The following is a 23,223-nucleotide window of genomic DNA, read 5'->3' as shown; positions in this document are numbered from 1 at the left end:
TCATCATCTTTCACATGATGTTTGGAGCTCGTGGCCATGTTGCTTGAACTTACACAGACACACAAAATTAGTCTTATTTTTACAACTATGCAATTTATTGACAGAGCACTTATTTTAAACAGGCTTTAGAAAGTGCTTTACAGAAATAGCCAAATATCCCTCCAGCATGGTACAGTACATTTAATGTAGTTTGCCCTGACAGTGCTTGTGTTGTGCCTGTGTAATGGGTGGACGTCAGCAGTTGGTTCTTCACTTAACAGTGTCGGCTGACCATGAATAACTTAATAATATAGGTCTACATAGTGTAGGGTATCTAGAGCTGTCCTAAAAAGAAGTCTTAATCAATGTTCATGCATGCATCAATAAACCTGTATAGTATTCACAATATTGCAGTTCGGAGCTGGTGCTCTAAAGTGTGGCTAAGGGTTACAAAAGACAGCGAATGTACACTGTGCAAAAGTAGATGCAGGGAGGAAGTTTATTTATCAAGAATCTCATGCAGCCTGGTATGAGATTGCTTTGTATTTGATTCAGGCAACTATAGCCTGTCCAACACAAGTAAAACCAAGTTTAGAACCTTAAAAAATCTTTTTACCAAAAGGAAACCGAACACATCTCCTCATATGTGACAAACTACTGTTTTGGCAGCCTAAATCTTTGAAAATGAAGGTGCTTTCCATGTTTTCCATACAGTATTTTTGTTTATTTTCTATGAGTGACAAGTGTCAAGTACTAGTCTTTCTTTGTTTGGCCTTTTTAATTTTTTAACAGATATTTTATGATTTAAAAAAAAAAGCAATTTTGCTAAGTTTCTACAGCTACTTGTGTTTAGACACTATTTAACATTTGAGAAGCTAGTCTGGCACAGTCTATTAAATATGCCATTTAAAATATTTTAAATTAAAATGTTCAGTTTGAGGGTGTTGAGCTCAGAGAGGAGCCTATATCATGAAGCATTAACCCCATTACTGTCTTAGTGCTTTCCATAAACAGTGCATTAGTCACACCACTCATAAATGCTCAATTCCCGGCCTTTAAATCAGTTTATGATTTCAGCTGCAGTATTACAGTACAGCATTAATAATCTTGGCCCATCAGAGGAACTTTGTGCGTGTCACTGTGGAAAAATAAGTGATATTTCATCATACAGTAAACTGTCCTGTTCCAGTGACCAGTTTACAAAGGACACCAGTGTTCACAATTGAAGAAATAAAGTGCAGGCTGTGTTTTGCCTTTCAAATGACTTGAAGCCAACTGCCATCATGGAGTACAGTAATAACGGGAGGTTGTTTGTTGTTCCTCCCCCACTGCTGACCACCCAATCCCTCCCGGAGCTGATAGATTTATGGTGCAGTGTTTTTATACCTGACCACGCCCTGCAGGCCTGAAGGTGTGTTTTCCATGATGTCATTTCTGATGGTTATCAGACACATTAACAGTCATTTCTTTGCATCCATTTTGCGTCTTTGTACTTCTTGATAGGTTTTTTTCAATGGGATTTTTTTGTAATCCCTTCCCACATTAAAGTGAGGTCATTCTCTACTGTTGAGCTAAGATTTCAACTTCCTTATCTGTCGCTGTGAGAAAAGTACCTCATGTTTTTATCTCCAAGGGCAACTGATAGACAGACTGACTGCTAGACAGATTCAGATGTGATCGCTGGGCATGGGCCGGTATACGATTCTGACGGTATGATAACCTTCAGCAAAAATATCACGGTATTGCAATTACAGCTTTAAAATGTTTTTTTTTTGGGGTGTTAGAAAAACCAAATTTTTTCCCCCATTGAACACAATGTATTTTATTTTTAAACACAATGCACACTGGCAGGGAGAGGGATTACTAAACTACAGTTTCTCCCCTTGACCACTCATTAAAAACAGCTCATACCTTAGGAATGGTATGACAGAAAATGTTAGTGGTTTTGTAACCGTGACTTTTTCAAACCGCGGTATACCAGGAAAACGGTAACCGACCCATGCCTACTTATCGCTTCTTCTATTTATTTCCCTCTCTTTATCTCTGCATCGTCAGTTTATTGCTTGAGCGAACCTTTGCAGACTTTATGCATTCTTTACCTGTAAACTGAAACTCTTTTTCATGCACCATTTGGGCATTTCTTGTGTGTTTGTCGTTTATTGTTCATCTTGTTGTTGCACAAGATTTTTAGCTCGTGACCCCCTTTTATAAAGACACAATCTCTACTTTTGACCCATTGTTACCGTTTGCATTTATCCCTTGGTTATGACAAGGGCAAGCACAGAGTTTTGATATACAGTAAATTTAATCATTTTTAGAACAAAAAATTTTAAGATTATAGCAGATTGGCACCCATTGCATGTTTTTATGTCCAAATTGCAACAAAACTAATTTGGTATGTTTTTATCCAGTATGAGCAATACTCTATTGAAGCTTCAGATCCTTAAAGGTCCAATATGTAATATATTTACTGTAATAAATCAAAAAATTACTCTAATGCGTCATCAGATATTAAGGAAACATGCTAAGTTGAAATACTATATTTTCTGACAACAATGCTAATGCCAGTATTTTCTCCTTTTTGAAATGTCCCTTCGGTGACAGAATGTCCGTTTGTGTTTTGGCCTGTGTTTGTTATCAACGGCCCAGTTTGACGGCCAGGCCGGGTTGCCAGATATACTGTACCTGTAAAAACGTAAACCCAGCGCGCTGCAGCTGTAACGGTAATACAGCCATGGAAGCAGCAAACAAACGAACAGGATCAACGGAGATAGATTCTACTTGACCTTAAAAAAAAAACCGGCATGTTTCTAACAATTGCGTGACCAGAGACGTAACAACCCTCTGGTAAATAATGGAGATGTATTTGAAAGATGGAGACCGCTTAGAGCCCAAAAGGACGCCGAGTTGGCTAATTTCCTCCTGAACAGGAAAGCATAGCTTCAGGTTAATTTATCACGGCTACAAGGGACGGGCATTTTATGTCATTTCAACATTCGTGTTCTCACACTGAATTATATAGCTAGAGTACCCGAGTTGGTTACTCACAAAAACAATTGAGACACAGCCAGTAAAGTGATCCCGACTGGTCGGCAATGCTAACCCTGCTAACCTTGCTAACCCTGCTAACTGCTAACGTTACCGGAGGACCAGGCAAGCGGGCCATGGCTGTTTTACAACGTGTAGCCTGTTCAGCGGACGTAGCTGACAACTGTGAGTTATTTTAAGCCAAGAGAGGGGGGCTGCATATCCGGAAGAGAGGACCATGAGTTTGCAGTGTGTTTAGTGATTTTTGCCGTAATTCTAAGCCAATAAAGTGTGTATTTCAGTCGGGTGGCGAGGACGGCAAGGTAGTGGCATTTTTAGCAGTTCCTACCGTAGCTAATTCTAAGCCGAGGAAGTGTGTCTGTCTGTCGGGTGGAGAGGACGGCGAGGTTGTTGTGTTTTTAGCGGTTCCTACCGTAATTCTAAGCCAAAAAAATGTTTCTGTCAGTCGGGTACAGAGCTCCGCGTGAGCACGGGCTTTTATGACAATTTTATTAATTTTTTATGTCAATATAGCCAGCATCTAACGTTAGCTACTCCGCTGTGCTGTGAAGTAATGTCTGGCTATGTGAGACAAGCGTCTAGCAACATTGTTGCAGATGCTGCGATCTCTGCCTGGCAACCAATGTGAACTTTGAGTCGGGGGGGGGGACGACGACGACTCTCTCTCCAGTATTATTATTTTAGAATTTGTACTGCAGTAACTATTTTAAACGCTAGCTGTCAGTATTACATATTCCACCTTTTAATACATTTTATGCATATTGTTTAAGTTTAAGTATTGTTTGTTTTTTATCTTGTTTTTGGTCAGGAAAGAAGAGCCACTAAAACAGCATTCACGGCTTCAGCATTTATTGTCTACATTCCTGTAGAATCAGTTAAGTTCAAAGGCCTCTAATAGACAATAAGTGAAAATTATACAATAAATAAGTAACTAAAGTGTTCCTGCAGTAGAGGTGTCAGCGTTGGCTTATTTTCATTAAAACACAAGCTTTGTTAAATCCAGTGTGTTCCCCGTCCACAAAACTTGTGAATCCAAATCTGCCCTTTCTCACATTCTCCCTGTCTAGATTTCCTTCCTCTGTCTGTTCAACCTCACCCCCTGTCTTTCTCTCCCCTCCATCCTCCTCTCTTCACCTCCGTTCCTCCTCCTTTGTTATGTCACTTCCTGGCTGTTCTTCTCAGCCCTCTGTCCTGTTCTCTCAGCACCAAGTCTTGTACACAGCGGTGAACGGTTTTCTTGCTGACACCAAATGTCTCTGCCACAACCCTGTATTATGCACAGGTGGCCAACTTGTACAATGCTACCTCTCTCCATTTAGCCAAAGAACTTAGCGTCTAAACTCTTTGATTTAGCCAGCCAGTTTGCAATGTACAACCATGCTTAACGTCAACTTGTGACGAAACTACGCTTTGCTTAGTCTAGTTTATTTGCAGCCAGTTGATGGAAACGCTTCTAATTCGCATTTTAAAAGTTTGCTTAAAATTCGCTTGACAATTAGATGGAAACATGACTACTGTGTCACATATTTCTTCTACTGACACCACTTCTGTTTTTTTAAACTTGATTCCTGACTGAAACTGTGTCACACTCCTGAAATAGTTTCTACTCCTGTTGTTTTTGATGTAAGAGTTATAATTTGGCAAACACTTGGCACCAGCTTTATCTTGGCAGCAGCCTTCTGTCTGATATTGTATCTATAAGCCTGCAAGTACAAGTTTGGGTTGTTTCTTCGGCCGACTTAATGTTAATGTTATTACACGATGCAGTAGTGGCACCTAGTTCATCTGTTTATTGAAAACAATGAGAGCAAAAGAGGATTTCACATGATTCCGTCTTTAGTCTGTGATTATAGCTTCCTCGTTTGCACCAGAAAGAGGCCACAGGTTGGTTAACTGGTAGATCTGTGTGTGTGTGTGTGTGTGTGTGTGTGTGTGTGTGTGTGTGTGTGTGTGTGTGTGTGTGTGTGTGTGTGTGTGTGTGTGTGTGTGTGTGTGTGTGTGTGTGTGTGTGTGTGTGTGTGTGTGTGTGTGTGTGTGTGTGTGTGTGTTTGATGTGAATTGCAGTTTAAAGTCCTTTCAGTCAACCTTTACAGTGTTTAGACTCACAACACTGCCATGCCAACCATAAACACAGGAGTAAGTGTTAGTTCTCAGTCTCTCTTGATGTTTGTACTGTATGTCCATGAGGGCGGGAGACTTGATCAACCAGTTCTTTTAAAGTTGGTACTTGACTTGAAAATGTGTTTGGATTTAGTTTTAGTTTCATGAAAACATCACATTAACTTGTTAACGTTAAGTTTTTTTTCCTGACAAAACTCATGACAACACCGTAGTAACACCGTAGTGGATGGCAATGTCAGTTCACCACTTTAATCCAGATTGAAATATATCAATAACCAATGGATGGTTTGCCATGGAATTTGTACAGACCGTTATGATCCCCAGAGGATGAAGCTCAAGGAAGTTGGAAATCCCTATATTTTCCTCTGATGCCATCATGAGGTGGACATTTGTTAAATATTTTAGTAACTTTTTAAAAATGAAATGACATAAATTAAAAAAATTAAATAAAATTGGGGGGTGCTTTTGCCTTTAATTGATAGGACAGCTGTAGTAGGGGTAGAGAGAGGGGGAATCGAACCTGGACCACCACGGTAAGGGGTGCATCCATCCGGTCAGGTGAGCTACCAGGTCGCCCCTATTTTAATTCAATTCAGTTTTATTTATAGTATCAAATCATAACAGTTATCTCAAGACACTTTACAGATAGAGTAGGTCTAGACCACACTCTATAATTTACAAAGAGCCAACAATTCCAGTATTTATGATACTGCACAACATATATTTTAAAGTCCTCTTATTTATTTGTTTGCTTTCAGGTGGCCTTTTTAACTAATGGCATATTAAGATCAAATTAATTCAAACAGTCAAAGTAGGGACTGACTTAGCAGATGTTATTTACTTTATTTGTTTTCCCCGTCTTTCCAAATTTTAAAGAAATTTGGTACAAACATGAACAAGACGGTGAGCCCTTCACTTTTCATTTAGCGCCATCATCCGGTCAAAGTTTTAATTTGTCCAATACTTTGGTTTTTGACCAAATTGACAAACAGCTACTTTAGTCTTGTTTCTGCCAGAACAAATGTAGTTCATGTGTTTCGATATTTCTCAGCAGCAGTGATGTCAAAGTTTTCCACAACAACTCTGACTTTCATTATAGGTTTTATTGTCCCTTGATGGTTGTAACTGTTGCTTCAGAAGATTTGACACACACTGACAAAAATAAAATTCACATGGCATACTTTACTGCATTGAGATTACGTAACGGTAGATAACTAATTTAATCTATTCACAGCTTCAACCCAAAAGTAATGCATTAATGTCAAATATCAAACAAAAGCTAATGTCATTATTTTTGCACATACTGTGTTATATCATCAATCTTGAGCCAACACACAGTTGTGTGTCAGTATGTGTGTGTTCAGAGACCTATTGCAGGTTGGGAGTTTTTGAAGTCCAGTCTCTGTTGACTGTCTGCAGGTTACATAAAGCTTTTTATGAGACTCTGTCTGCCTTTTCCCTCTCTCCTGCACTCTGCTTTTCCTAAGGAAACATAAGTGGAATTGTTCTCAACTGTGCGGCCCTCGCTATCTCTACAAACAGAAACGGAGTGCTTTTATGCCTGGAAACACACACACACACACACACACACACACACACACACACACACACACACACACACACACACACACACACACACACACACACACACACACACACACACACACACACAGCAATGGGCTGTTTTATAATAAGATAAATCTGCCTTTGAGAGACACCTGCGTCATGGAGACTATGAGGTGTTTGTCAGGACTGTGTGGAAGGGAAAGTTGGAAAGACTATATCTATAAGGATGCATTCAAGATACAGTGTATTGGCCTATAATGGCTCTGGAATAACAATATAATCCGATCTATGTCTTCTATACCTCTGATGTGATGCATATAATGTGACTTTAAGTTCTCAGAAAATGCTCCACAACAGCTACTAAATGGACCTTGTGGTGAGACTGTTCCTTCAAGAATGAACGTTTAACATCAAGAGGATGATAATTAACTGCAGAAACGATCAGTTGATTAAATAGCTAGTCAGTTGAAAGTAAATTAATCAGAAACAATTTTTAGTAGTATATTTATCAAGCACAAATGCCAAACATATGCCAAACAGTCACATTTTCCAGCTTCTGAAATGTGAAGCACTGCTGCTTTTCTGTTTTTATGCCATTTTAAATTAAATATCTTTACACAAAACTAGCAATTTAAAGACGTCACCTTGTATTTTTCACTATTTTCTGACATTTTCTAGACTAAACTATAGAGTCAGACAGGTTAATCGACAATAAAATAGACCATCAGTTTTTCAGCAATAATTGCCTGTATCTATCCAGTCCTACTTGCCTTGTGTGTCAGTGTTGATGAATCACGCAACCAGCTGCCTTAAAACAGACTCTACTGTACAGCTCATGTCCAAACTCTCTGAACAGGTGGTCAAGTGGTTTCTAAACCCTCCCCCTTCTCCTCCTTTTCCTTCCCCCTCTTCATTTTACCTCTCTGTGGAGAAACTGACCACTCGTAGCATCATATTACAAGATGTAACCTACCTCGTAAGGGCACTAAAGAACTGTATTTTGACTTGACGTGCCGTTTTCCTGTCCTCTCAATTTTGCTCTACAATAGGTTATTTGAATGTATTTTCTTGAAAATATCAGAACTTCTTTGCTTTTTCACAGCCTCCAAATGAGGGAATATGCTAGTACTGCTAATTACAGTACAGTATATCCGATATATCGGTATCTGCATACTTTTCTCAATAATTTTACAGTTGTTGGGGTCATCTGTCATCCTTTTCTTAAAGTTTAGAAGTTTAAATTGTTTTTTTCTGCTTAAAAATGTGTAAGTATTTAAGTGTGTTTGAATAAAAGTGGGTGGGCCTTTCTGCCCTTCCTTCTCTGTGTTTATATGATCAGTAATGAAGCATGTGTTGGTTGGTCTCTGCTGTTGCCACCGTGCTCTGTAAGCTATCCCATCACATACCAGTCTTCACTTAGAAACTCATCTGGGAGCAGTTTAGACCGGCTGTGATCTCCAGACAGACCATTATCACCAAACCACAGCGCACTTTGAGGCGGTTTGGTGCCCTGTTTGATGTCCAAAAGAGAAAGTGAGTGTCTGAATGCTGATAAATGACAAGGCAGGTTTACTGATAGTGTTTGTTGATGTGTTGAAAACCACCTTCTCTGAAGGTTCAAAGAGGTGTGAGAGTTAAGGCTCTGACACACCAACCCGACGGCCGACCGGCGGCAGAAAAGGCAGTCGGACTGACTTGCCTCCCCGAGTTGGTCAAAAAAGTGCCTCGGAACACACACATCTCGTATTTTACGAAAATGGTTCCCCGAAACGCGTTTCTGAAAACATTTTAAGCGAGAGATAGGCCATGCAGCTGCTGAATCTGTCTTCATATCAGATCGACAAAGCTCAGTTTAAAAGATTTTCGTCAGATTTTGAGAGGCGTTTGTCATGCTCATCCCTCTTGTCATTTCTGGGTTAGCACTCCACCAATCAGATTGGCCATTGAGTCCGACCGCCCACTCACTGATTCAACAAGTCAAATCGGCCAAAATGAAGGCCGACAGCTCCTCCGACTGATGACGGCACAGAACACACCGAACAGACTCGAGTCACTGACCTCGCCAGACTGTCCGACGGCCGATAATCGGGTTGGAGTGTCAGCACCCTTACTTAATGTTGTGGTCAAAGTCTGGGCGAGAGGTAGGAAAGCTGTTCCTGAATCCTGAATGTTAAGATGAGAGTTTAACGTGTGAGCAATGTTTCCTTCTTAATTAAACACGGCATTATTAGAGGAAGATACCCATAAGTAACAAGAAAACTGCCGTACTGAAATGTCAAATATATGTTTGAGGTATATTTATTCTATTATTGAGAAGTACATTTTTCAGCTGTGAAATGTCCTGCTCAGTACATATCAAGAAAAATGTTTTCCAGCTAAACAAATTAGTCACTCAACAGCAAATGAATCGCAACACTTTTGATAATCGAATAAGTAAGTTATTTCAAGGAAAAACAATTACTTAAATGAAAATAGGTCCTTCATAAAACTGTTCACATCCAGGTCTGTGAATTGCCTTGAGTAGCTGGTTCAAGATTTCTGGAAAGAGACATTGCTTTTGAGTTTTTAAATGTATTTCTATGGCGCTTTGAGCACCACAAGCCACGTGCCATCAAGTTCCAGTATATTCAAGAGACGGCAGACATCTCTACCACTGGGAAACTCGCAACAAAACAGTCTGTACTGATTAATAACACTACAGGTCAGAGGAAAATGTATATTGGATTTTGGGGTGAACTGCCCCCTTTTTAAAGTTATGACTTTTATTACTTTTATTGTGATATAAAAATGGAGAAAACTATCCTTATTGATCAACATTGTTGTCATTTAAAAGCAATGGATTCAGACTCTGCTGCTGAATAACTAGGTGTAATGTGTTCAGAAATAACATGAAACAATGTTATTGCAGTAAATGGCATTCCCCACTCATCACACCATACCATGCATAATGTTAGGCTTTACACATAATGATGGTGTATAGACTGACAGACTTGCGTGCAAAATAACCCATCATCCTGTGTGTCATTAGTTGTGTCATGAGACCCTTAAAATGGAGGAACAATACCAACGCTGAACTTACTCACATGGTGAATTACACACATTTCCAACTAAAAACCTTAAAGGTCTGTGGGTTCTGGATGGCGCTGGCTGATGATTATGTTGAGCTTCGTGATGGTTTTGAACATGTGGTTGGATATCACTCGGTCTGTGTTTTGGCTAGCTTGATGTGGGAAAGTGTGTGTTTTGTGTGTGCGTTCAGGCTCTTTGGAAGGGATTTCCCACTGTTGCAGAGGTAACTAGATCAGCATTATAGTCATTATTACACACACACACACATCTCACAGGTATTGTTACCATTATCTGGCCCCATACAGACACACCTGCCTTTGACACCCTCATTGTGTCCATTGTATCACAGCAACAACTTGTTGTACTCTGATACCACATTTGGACTCATTTCTACTTTTTCACACGAGTTGTGAATACCTTGCATAAAATATAAGATGACTAAAAGCAAGCTGTTGACTTGTGTAAGTTTTTTCTTACCAAACTGAATTTATTGTAGGAAATTATCCATTCATCTGCCCACACTAAGGTGACACAGAGCTGGATTTAAATCAGCAACATGTCTTCTTAAGAGAGGATGACACTTTAGCAATCCATCTGTGGAGCGATTGTGTTAAAAACTTTCAATGTCACTAAATGATACGAGGAAATGGTAAAGAAAAAAAGCTCATAAAGCTGAACACCAGAAGTTTGTTGGATGGCTGAAAAATAAGGAGAAAAACATTGTTGTTATTATAAGTTTTTGCTGTGGCACCAGAGAAAAGCTCATGTTGTTACCTATATGTGTATAATGGAATGATTGGACATTGTCCTCATATTAATATGTTAGCAGAGAGTTGAAAACACGTTCTAAACGTCTGCATTAATGATTAATGATTCTCAGGTAGGCGGAGTGTCAGACAGACTGAGGGTCATTTAGTAATAAAGTTGTCAGATATGACTGATGGGGACTGGCGCCTTGTTCTGTTGCTTCATATCTGACTCATGGAGGCTGTTAACCGTGAACCTTGCTTTCATTATCATTCGTTACTGGAGTTTTGTTTGTTTGCTTTTGCTTTCTTTTGTTGAATTTCTTTAAATTTATATTTTGTCTTTGTGGCTTCCTAGGAGTTTAACCACGTCATTAAATAGCATTACATGTCCACATGAAAGTTGATGATGTAAGACTGTAGATTGATATAACATAACATAACAATCTTATGAAGTCATTTTAGAGTCTGAGTTTTTAAGTCTTGAGCCATGTCCACAGGCATGTGTGTACATGTATGTGTATCTGACTCAGTGTACTATTCTGCTCATCATTATTAGGTCTTTAAAAAAAAAAATGCATATTGAGCATATTCGCTGTGAGCCCAGAAATAAACTCAAATTTGTTTAATTTCAGAATTTTTTTTTAATGCCTTCATTATCACTATAAAACCTTGTAACTGTAACTATATACCATTATATAATATACGAGTTAGTGCTGGTACTCGATTTAATAAAAAAAATCAACATTAGAGCTGCAATGATTAGTCACTTAATCAGTCTGCAGTTATTTAATAATCTTGCAAAAAAATCAAACAACCTCTGACTTCAGCCTCTCAAATGTGAGGCATTTCTATTTTTTTCTCTTTTTGTTTTGATGTAAAATTAAATAACCTTGGGGTTTGGACTGTTGCTGAGACAAAGCAAGCTGTTTGAAGACATTTGTCATTATTTTCCGACACTTTATGGACTAAGCGGTGAAAGAGGAATCTGAAAAACAAGTTATTAGCTAATAAAAACAATCATTAGCTGAAGCCCTACATGCATGTACCGTATCCAATGGTGTTTAGCTTTCTGACAAATGAAACTCCCCCGAGGACGTCTTGTTGGCTCACTGTGCTCAAACGCAAACACATAGGCTACACACCTCAATTTTGCCTCCAAGGTCAGAGCCATGTTTCATAATCTCAAACCACACATGCTTGCTCACCTCCCACATAACCCACACTTCTCCGCGCCTGTTGCTCAATTCGTCTTGTGTTAACAAATGTGTGCAATTTAACAACCTTTTACTGTTTTGTATTTTGCAATCTTTTCACTTCAGGAACAACTCAAACCAAACATGAAATCAAGTTGTTTGTGTGTGAGAGAGAGTTGGCTGAGCAGTGCCTGTTTAAATAAAAGCCATCTCTCAGTCTAATGAGAACATTTCTCAGCAGTTTAGACAGCGGCTCCAATGTGAGCTGACCAACATTGGGCATGTTTTACGTTCGATTTATCTCTGAGGCAACCAAATTAACTGCATGACTACAGCAGTAGCTGAGTTTGGAAAGAGGCAGCCAGGGACACTTATCAAACATGAGGTCAGAATAGTATTGCTACTAAAAATAGAAAATTCATTTCATTATGAGAAAGACATTTTCTTGATTTCCTCGTTCTCCTCTTGTCTCCTCTACTGCATGTTCCTTCTTCTCCCCTTTCACATCCTCATTCTTCACTTGTAATCAGTCTTTTCTTTATTTTTTTTCTTTCTCTTCCTCCCTCATTCTTCATCCTTCCACATTTTCCTCCCTAGTTCTTCTCTTCCCCTTTCTTCTAACCTCCTCCTACTACCTCCCCCTTTTTTTTCTTTTGCCTGTGTCTTCTCCTCCACATCTTTCGTCTTTCCACTCCTCTTTGTTGTAGTTGGTTAAGGTCTTGACAGAGGACCACCCAGCCCTCCCAACAGCCTCCTTGTGGTCTCCTCACAGACTCCTCGCAGAGAGTTGAACCAGAACTGTGTATCCTATCCTGCTGTCCATGTTGTACTTACTGAACCACTGTGGAAACCTACAGACAGTAGTATTGCAGGGCGATGTCACTAGTCCACTTGGGTTCACATCATTGTGTCGAGCCCGGGTTCTTGTCTCTATGTGGTCCAGCTGGTTTAGTCTGCAGGTTTCACTTCGCTGTTTGCAAAGACAATAGCACCATTTTGACCTCGTCTCTTCTCTTCTGAAGAAACATCTGGCAGTTTTACTGTACTTATGAGTACAATTTTGAGGTGGTTGTACTTTACTTGAGCACTTTCATTTTCTGCTACTTTATACTTCTTTACGACGACAATTAGGGCTGGGCGATGGGGAGAAAATCAGATATCACGATATTCTTGACCAAATACCTTAATATCGATATTGCGGCGATATTCTAGGATTGACAATTGGTGCTCTAACAAAACCTCTTCACGCTTAGATTTTATATAAATAATCATCAGTAATGTGGACATAATGTCTAAGTGGGGAAAAGGCAAATAATACAACAGTTACAACAGTCTGGTAAATTCAGACAAGTACATCACTTTACTGTAATGCAGCCTTTAAAACCAGGAAAAGACACTTATGTCATATCACAATATCCAAAATCTTAGACGTTATCTAGTCTCATATCACAATATCGATATAATATCGATATATTGCCCAGCCCTAATGACAATTCAGATGGAAATATTGTACTTTATACTCCACTACATTTATTGAAAATCTTTAGTTACTTTACAGATTCAGATTGGTAATTGATTTTAGTGCTTTAACTGCAGTTTCATGTCGAAAACACTTATACCAAGACAGTATATGCAAGACAGGGACGGCTTCAAACCAAACACACAGGTATCTGTTTCAGCCTTGAGGCTCTGGAAGTCACCTAGGTGTAAACGAGTAGTGGTTACATAAGTTAGGTTATAGAAAAAAAGACAGCTGTGGTTGCTGAATAGCTTATATCGTACTTGTCACTGCATAACTAGGATTGGGCATCGAGAACCGATTCCTACTTGGAATTGTTTCAAAAATTAGGATTCCAGTAGAATCGTTTCTTTATTGGAATCGGTTAGAGGATTTGGTTTCAAATCCGATAATCGCTTCCCAATTTAATATGCGCAAGTTTTGGTTTCCGAAGCGGCCAGGAGCTGGTTGGGTTGCAGCCTTGGAGCGCAGTAAGCAGAGCTCTAGTGTGGCTTCATTTTACATTGAAATAGCCCTGTTAAATTGCAAACCACCATTGAATCAAAATAAAACTTTCCTCTTATTTGTGAAAATAGGCATGTTCAACTCCACCCCTCAAAGAATCGGAATCGAGAATCGATAAGAACTGGAATCGAAAGGAAGAATCAGAATCGTTAAAATCCAAACGATGCCCAACCCTATGCATAACACAGATGGAGCGATCTATAAAAGGCTTTATCAAGGCTGCACTGTATCTACTGTTTGAGGGTCCATTAACTCGGGAAGGTCCACTTAAGTAGAAGAGAGTTTGTTTCTGTCCATTAGCTGAGGATTGTCTTGTTATAGAGGAAAGGTGTGAGCACTTCCACTTGTACAGCACATTAACGTGGCGCTGTGCATGCTTGCGTGTGTACCCATTAGTGCAGGAATGCTGGGAGGAAAGGTGTGGCCGATCTCGACTTCCCCCCGTGGACTCAACAGGAAGTAACAGAGAGGGTGAGGAGGGTAGAAAAATGGACATTAGATAGACAAACAGACCAAACATTGATTAAGTGTCACCAGAGATTTTATGAAAGATGCTTATGTTTGAGAATTTTGCAGAAAGGCTCTATTGGAACATTTTGGAAGGTTTTACTGAAGGAACACTTTATTTTACAGGTCCGTAAATTTCAATCATTTCCAAGTTTTCTAAAAAATACAACAACAAAAAACAAACAACAGAAACAAGTATAGAAGTAGAACTAGAGAAACCTAGACAATGTTTTAATCGGTGCACAGCTTAACTTATTATATTTCACTATTTTCTGATATTTTAATGACCACTCTGAGAGAATGATTGTCAGAATAACTGATACAGAAAGTAACTGATAAATACAAAGTTACTTTGCTTTAACTCACAGCTAGCTAAATAAAATTTTAAAAAAAAGCAATCCCAAAAATGTATCTCTATTTTCTGTATAATTACTCCCAAAGTAGATTCAAGGAAACCTTGAAAAACTTTTTAGGAAAATATCCTAAAAACTTAACTAATTATTAAATAAAGATTTAGTCAAAATAGTAAAAAGGTTGGTTGAATAATTGGAGGAACAGGTCCAACTGGCAGCAGGCCCAGTATGATCTAACCAGTATAAACTCCCTTTGGTCATTTCAAACACACATAGCTTAGAGGAAGTAAGTAAACACAGGGACAGAAATAAAATGTCTTTCTTGTCCTTTTTAAAATGTAGGTTAGATTTAGTTAGCACAGCCAAACCACTGTTTAGTCTGCTTATAACACACACACAAACACTCCACTGCTTTAGGGGCTATTTAGCCAAGCTAAGCGTGTTATTTCTGCGCACACACACACACACACACACACACACACACACACACACACACACACACACACACACACACACACACACACACACACACACACTCTTACATGGTGATGTCATCTATTTACAGACAGTGGATGCAGACGAGTGTGACAGTGTTTAACAAAGGCAGCAATGCTGCAGGTGTGTGTGATCAAAGTTTGAAGAAAAAAAAAAAAAAAGAGCCATATCTGTCTCATACATACACACATGCAGACTAAACTTTAACCACCTGGGCTATTGTTAAACAGCAGTCAGGGAACAGGGAGACTCTGACATGGAGATAAAGATAAAACGTTATCGTTCTGGCTGTTTCCCCTTAGCTCTTCTTTTTCTGCCTTGCCACTTTTTATTTTCTCCATTTCTTCTTCTTGTACCGGTGTTTCCTGGTAGATCTGGTGCCAAAGTAGTAGTCTATCCTGCTTTTTAATGCTCTTCTCTTTGCAACAAGTGTAGTATGTAGACATGCAATTTAATTATTCCCTAAATATTGAATCTAATGTTTTTCTCTAGTGGTCTGTTCTAGCTGGGTGACGAAGAATACTGCTGTCATAACAGGAGTTTTTGGCTAGTTGTCTTTCATATTTCTGTCTAATCAGCATTCACAGCTTCAGTGTTCGTCTTAAAACTTAAAGATCTGGATATAAAGCAGTGTTTTCCCTACCATTATAAGGCTTAGGCGCAGCACCCAAGCCTTAGTAGCCTGTAGTTGGTCCCCAGTGGTCTAAGTTTAGTCTTTAAAGGAATACGCCACCGTTTTGTTGAAATGGGGCTTATCACGGTCTACCCTGGCTGTAGGTTGTCTCAGTGCAAGTAATTAAGTTGTTTTTTAATCTTTTGTTGGCTTTTCACTTTTACTCACAACATGCTAACCGGCAACATAGGATTCCATTCACTACGCTAAGCTAACTAGCGGTGGCGCTGCCGGTGTTGCACCGGACTAAAACAATGCACAAAAAATGCGTTGGCCCACCGACCTACAGCTAGGGGAGACCGTGATAAGACCTATTTCAACAAACGGTGGCGTATCCCTTTAAGCTTTTTGAGTGTTATTTACTTATGATCTGCTCCAGCTTTTTCCAACATTTTAGACACGGATATGGTGATAATATTGGTCCAAAAATGGAGTTAAATTGCGTGTTTTTTTAATTGGGAAAAAAGTCACATTTTTCTTTAAGGAGGACTCCTAAACTCCAATGCCAAATATGTGCACCTAAGTCTTCCACAAACCTAGGGAAAAGTGAGATAATTATCCGTTTCTGGTGCAAATCATCTTCTTTATTCTTCGTTATTGAAACGCAGCTACCATCTGTCTTTGTCTTCTCCCTCTGTCCTCCTTTCTCCCCTCCCCTGTCCAGTGTTGATCTTCCAGCTTCAGTGGGAGGATTCACTTTGCTCTTAAATAGGACCGTGACCTCATTGTGTTGGAGCTCCACTGTGCTCTGCTTCTCTTGTTTGTTTGGATTTGGTCGCTAACACCCTCCTAGTTCCTCTTAACCCTCTCTATCCGGAACTGGACACACTTGGTATGCATACTCATGAGGGCTAGAATGATATTTATATGGGTCTGTATCAGAAGCTCTCATATAATGGAGCAAGTGTTTTCTTTTCTTCAGTTTTTCTTTCTGTGGATGGTAAAATGGCAGATAATCTCATTACCTGTCACTTCCTGGTAATAGTAAGCTTTGACTCATTTGACCCGGCAGGTGCTTAAAGTGAACTGAATTGGGGGGGGGGTCAAACTTAACGTTGTGATAGTTAAACGGATGTTTTTAGAAACAAATCAAGGAATCTCCTCAGATTCATGGCGTTGTGATGCTATTTGTGTCTTTGTGCATGCAGTGGAGCAGATTTGTTGAGGTCCACTGTCCCTGTGTGTTCTCCTTTTTAATCCTGATGAGTCGGTGTCTGTCAGGTTGACCGACACATGCACACAGACGGGTCACCGTCACTAAGGAGTTTGCTTTATGCACCAATATAGGGTTTAAATATGAGAGATTTTTTGAAAACTGATAACATTTTCATTGAATGTGTCTGTAGTTGTTTTGCACCAACTTTTAGTTCCTCCATAATCTATTAAATTATTTCTTTCAACTTAATTGTCAATGAGAAGAGCCTCCTATGAGACTACTATTAGGGCTAGGTATCGTTCAAAAATGTTTGATAACCAGTCCCTCCAGAAAAACGCGATTATGTGATCGCATAATTCAACGCATAATCAGCCAAAGTCTGCATATTTATTTTTTCAAATACGCCGCACTTTCGCCGCATAAATTGACGATTTCCGCGCAAAATATGCGGGGCTTGCATGATTTCATAATCCCCGCATTTTCGTTGCAAAAAACGTCCCATAATATATCTTAGCAGAAAGTTGAAAAATTTTGCGTTTACTTCACACAAGAGCAGCCATTTTCCCCTGTTGCCATGGGAACGTTATGAAGTGATGTAATTACGCAACGTGAACATCATCGAAAAGCAGGGTGTTGGGGGAATCACTTTTTTTTTCTCCTTTTCATCAAACCGTAGTTTTTGCAAGTCCCCGCATAAATATCCCGCATATTCCATCGCATATTTTAAGAATGCGTTCCGCATAATTAAGGATTTTTACCCGCAACAATCACAAAAAAACTCAACAAAAAAGGAATTACAACAGTACACATTACGGCACAAATCTTTTTATTTTTTTTACAACTCCTAATAAGTGAGCCCTTTCTCTGTGCGTAACGTAGAGTTTTCCCTGCCTGCCTCTACGACGTGTAAGGATAAACAGCCAATCCCAAACATTAGATCTTGGTAGAAGCATGCTGCATGCTTATTGTTATATACTCCATACTAAAGAGGCAATTTGGTCAGTGCCTAAAAAGTATTGAATTCGGTACCCAGTCCTATAGTCTGGCTATCACCAGACCAAGCTCAATCTTTTAAGGTTGAACATTAGCCTGGGGAGTCTGCTGTGTGATTGGTTCCTGCAGATTTGTAACGGTAAACGTACAGGTTTCCAGCCTGAGCTGCAGGGCGAAATCAAATCGCCAGCAGATCGGGCTGGGTTTACCCAGTCTACCAGCCCTACTGACCATTCTGCAAAATGTATATATTTTTATTTATATATTAATATTCTGTGTTATATTATTCTACAATAATCATTCATCACATCTCGGGCTGATTTAACTGTTATTTAACATTTCCCAGAGCCCAAATTTATGTCTTTAAATTAGGGATCGCCCGATACCGGTTTTTCAAGGCCGATACAATACAGATTATTAGTAGTTAATGAAACCGATAACCGATATTTGGAACCATTATGCATTTACAGTGAAAATGAAAATCTCCAAGTCAAAATTAAGATTTTGGAATGTTACAACTCCAACACAAAAGTTAGTTTAGATGCTTTAAGCAATTAGTTTATAAATTAGAAACTTTCAACATAATACACAATAAAAGATAGTGTTGTGGGCGGGACATTAAGTCAGACTCAGTGGTGAGTGAAACCGAAGCAGAGGGACAGACACAGATCATCTGCAAATTGCCAAAAAACGACCTGATAATCGGTCTATCCCTACTTTTAAAATGTTTGTTTTGTCCAAACGACCACCAAAACCCAAAGATTTTCGGTTAACATTCATATAAAAGCAAATGCTGACTTTTGAAAATGTTTGGCATTTTTCCACAATAAATGACTTAAATATCAATCATCAAAAATGTTGACCTACTGTAAATCAATAGTAAATCAGCGTTGACCTACTGATTTATCAGCAAATTTTTTGTGTACTAACTTAAAGGTGCACTATGAGTTCCTGCATGGTTTCAGCGCAATTTCATTTTTGTCTCAAATCGTAGGCATCTCTCCTTGATCCGCTAGCTGCCTGCCCCCTGAATCCACTGTGAAAAAGCCCGGTCTCGGGAGACAACACAAGGGTCGTAAACGTCAAACAAACACTAGGGGCACAGGCTGTGCATCAAAATACAACAAACCACGTTCCAGCCAATCACCGACAAGATGGTTGGGGGAGGGGGTGGGGGTTAGTGCGCAGGCATTGTGATTGAGTAGCGTGAGTGGCTGGAACGTGGTTCGTTGTATTTTGATGCACAGCCTGTGCCCCTAGTGTTTGTTTGACGTTTACGACCCTTGTGTTGTCTCCCGAGACCGGGCTTTTTCACAGTGGATTCAGGGGGCAGGCAGCTAGCGGATCAAGGAGAGATGCCTTCGATTTGAGACAAAAATGAAACCGTCCCAATTTCCACACAACAACGTATTTTATGGATGCTGAATGCAGCCTAATGATCCTATTGGAATCTTCCAATAGAATAGAATAAAAACTGAAATAGAAAGAAGATACTTTTCTTGTAATCGACAATAAACATCCAGTTTCAACGCCACATATCAGCAGTTCTGTAGTTTCACCTGTCTTCACCTGCTGCAGAGGGATCATCGAAATTCTCTTTTAATCTAACCCAAACATTTTTAATGTTGTGAGTAATTCCCTCTAGCTTGCAAACAACTGGTATTACATTGTTAGAAACTCTGCAGCTGGTGTGTGTGTGTGTGTGTGTGTGTGTGTGTGTGTGTGTGTGTGTGTGTGTGTGTGTGTGTGTGTGTGTGTGTGTGTGTGTGTGTGTGTGTGTGTGTGTGTGTGTGTGTGTGTGTGTGTGTGTGTGTGTGTGCACATGCTGCATTGGCACCTTGTCTTTCCAGCAGTGTGTGTTTTCCATATAAGGGTGTGTGTGCCTTCAAAGCCTCCCTGGATTGTGCTGTGTGTTTTGTGTGTGGTTTTTAATAGACATAGAGGAGGTCTGTACTATGCCCATGTAAGCACACACTACACTGGAAATTTGAATTCAGTCTGAAGAGTCTGCATTGGCACTCACATACTGTACACATAAGACAGAAGATATAAACCATCAGGACAGACTTTAGAGCTGTTGCATCCCGTTTTTTGTAGATCATGTAGATCATCACTTGTTTTAAGGCTTAAAATTAATTAACTTTAAAGGAATATTTCACCGCTGGAAAGCTGAATATATCTTTAAATTGGGTCACTTATGTAGTAGAAATGTGAAAAAAAATTGAAATTGGTGCCTTCTAGGCCGAGAAAAGCCAGAAAATGTGTTTTGGTCTTATATGGATGAAAAACACCAAATCCCAGAATGCACCTGCTTCGTTGCTTTGAGTCCACTCCCAAGCCACGCCTACCGCTTGACAGACCGACAGAGGCATTCAACTCAACTCAAGCGTGTTTTATTGTCATTTCAACCATATACACGAAACAACGTTTCATCGTGACTCAAGTGGTGTTACACATTTAACATATATAAAAACGACATTATATAAAAACGACATACGAAACAGGCTACATTTAGTACACACACTTTATAGGCTCCGTAAAGTTCAGCTAACGCATACTAGCATTAGCGCTTGGTGGGCTGTAAACACCGAGCATAAACACAGCCGTGAATTAGTGTGTAATGTAGAATGGTCGGCATTTAACAGTCACAAACTCCACCAGCAGTTAGCAGTTAAATGGATACAAATCACCACATTTCTGCGCCACTCGGTGTTAACACAGCCCACCTCTTTTACCCGGCGACAGAGCATCTCTAGCACGGAGGGCTAGCAGGCCTGGTAGCTGGACAGTCCGGTACACTATTCAGGCAGGTTTCCACAACAACAAAAACACAACGGTCTCTGAACTCACGTTGGGAGTGTCGTTGAAGTTGGATGTAGTCCAGTTTGTGGTCTAAATGAGCGGACACTTGCAAGCAGGATCCGTAAAGTTCAGCTAACGCATACTAGCATTGGTGTAGCTAAACACAGAGCATAAACACAGCCGTGAATTAGCGGGAATGTCGAATGGTGCGGCATTTAACAGTCACAAGCTCCACCAGCAGTTAGCAGTAGCTAGTTGGATTTTATTTCTACACCAGTCCGTTTAACACAGCCCACCTCACGCGGGCGGCGAGAGCAGCCTGGTAGCTGGATAGTCCCGGTTCCAGTACACTGTTGTTCAGGCATGTTTCCACAACAACAAAAACACAGCAGGATTTTCGTTGAAGGAGGATGTAGTCCAGCTTGTTGTTTAATGAGCAGACACTTGCAAGCAGGATGGCTGGGACAGGTGGACAGCGCGTTAGCTTTCCACCTAGCCGATGAGGATGTCCCCTAGCCGGCTAGCGGCATTGAGCGACACCGCTGGTCTCCGTGCAGGCGAAGCTCACGTTGTGTGCCGGTATTGCGTCTGTAATAACGTTTCCTCCATATTCTCCGATCTGTACCGATGTATCCCGGTGGTACAACGTCCGGTAGTTTGAATGCACATAATTGTTGTAAATGTTTTCTGCTGAAAACCCGGAAAGCCTGTTTAGCGAAGATTCAAGATGGCTGACAGTTGTTTTCATCGGAATACCTCGCGAGACTCGGCAGTCCAACCCCTGTGGGCATGTTGAAAACATACGGTATAGATCCTACTACTGGCTGTAGTCCTTGCTCTTTGTTCTAAATCCTCCAAAAAATCGTCATTTTACGTCATCGGAAGATTTTTTCCAGGCCCCAAATGCAGAAATCTCTCGTCTCAGGGGGACATGAGGGAGGGAGGCACGGTCATTCAGAAATACTATCGGGTTTCTACTGATACAAAGCTGAATGCTAAATCTGTGAAGTATCCCTTTAAGACGATGTAGCTTTCTATCTTCATGGCCTTGGTTGTTTTGTTGACACACAATAAAATCTGGGATAGTCGAAAGAAGAGCTCACTAGTAAACGGGTGAAGACGAATGCTTTAGTCATCATACTGTATGTAAATGTGGATTAAGGCTGCAACTGATGTTTTTTTTTTTTTTATCAGTTTATTATTTTTTTTTCAATTTAGTACATATGTCAACCGTATCAACAATAGGTCAACAGTGCCGCCCTGGACGAGGCTCCGTGCCTGAACTCGAACTAGATAAATGTAATTGATATGACATACACAGTGCTGCCTTGGCAGCTTTCTTGCTTAGCAACTTTTCAGACTCTTTTTGCGTCTTGCTGAGAGAAATAGAGGCTTGTTTATCAAAACAAATTCACGGGGCATTAACCGCCCGCGCCCCCTTACAGAAGTCCGGACTAAGCCTGTTTATGTAATGTTTGCATCGGCCCCATTTTTTTTCTTTTTACTAGCAGTCAGGGTGGGGACATTATGTTTGTCTATGCATCTGTATTACATTTTAATTGGCTCTAAGGTCAGTGGACAGGCTCTTTACAACTGATTGTGTAACATTTTGGGCTTTGTCTTGTGACCTAAAATACAGTTTTACATGTGATGCAGCTGTTGTAAAATAATAATAATTGTGTAAGCGTGCTTGGAAGTGTGGATTTCTGGTTGTTAGTCACATGCAGATGTTTGTCTCTCTGTGCTGTAGATGTGTTTGTCTATATCTAGATCTTTCTCTATCAGCTAACCTCTGTTTATGACCTTCCCCACCCTCTACAGTTATTTATGCATCAACGCAGTGTCGACTGCTGAGTCCTCACATACAGTAAAGCCTCTTGTGGAGCTGACTTGACAAACGCATGTGTGCATAGCCTACATATCGCACACATCACAAGCTGTTTGAATCAGTTGTTCACACTATTCAAGTCCACATGGCCTCCACTCAGTTGAACAAATGACTGTTTTAGCCTTTTCTTTCTTGCATATTTTGAGTTTCCTGCAGGAGATTTCCATGTTTTGTCTAAAGTTGGCAGTCAGTCACACAGCATGGGAACCATGCTGATTAGGAAAGTGTTTTTGTCATGTGCCGACCCTCCAGCAGTGAGGGCGTTTTTTTTTACATTTGGAGTCCAAGTCTGAGATGATTTTTGGGGAAAAGGAGGAAATTTACTAGTTGTTAATACGGTCTTGCCACAATGCTTTGATAAAAGGTATATTTTCTAATGAGAAGCCACCAGAAAAACTGAGAATTGTACACTATGTTGTGCTTGATTCTCAGCCCACTTATTAAGTCATCTCCTCACTCCTTATTATCCTATAAGTAGGCTGGGTCACATGAAAGAATACCACAATGCTCTATTTTACCCTAAAGCCCTGTTAAACAACATAAACAAGCTATATATAAACTGTATATAAAGGAAGAACTCTACTTGTGCACTCGTCCATGTGTCCTGC

The 23,223-nt window shown here is 40.0% G+C and overlaps 1 protein-coding gene across 3 annotated transcripts in view; it reads left to right on the top strand.

Moving 5' to 3' along the window:
- rassf3 (Ras association domain family member 3) overlaps positions 1-23,223 on the top strand; it is a 76,405-nt gene that overhangs the window by 39,770 nt on the left and 13,412 nt on the right. The gene's annotated exons all lie outside the window — the stretch shown is intronic.

The sequence above is a fragment of the Perca fluviatilis genome, chromosome 23 (assembly GCF_010015445.1).
Source record: "Perca fluviatilis chromosome 23, GENO_Pfluv_1.0, whole genome shotgun sequence".
Taxonomy (NCBI): Eukaryota; Metazoa; Chordata; class Actinopteri; order Perciformes; family Percidae; genus Perca; species Perca fluviatilis.
This window is presented reverse-complemented; position numbering and strand designations above follow the sequence as displayed.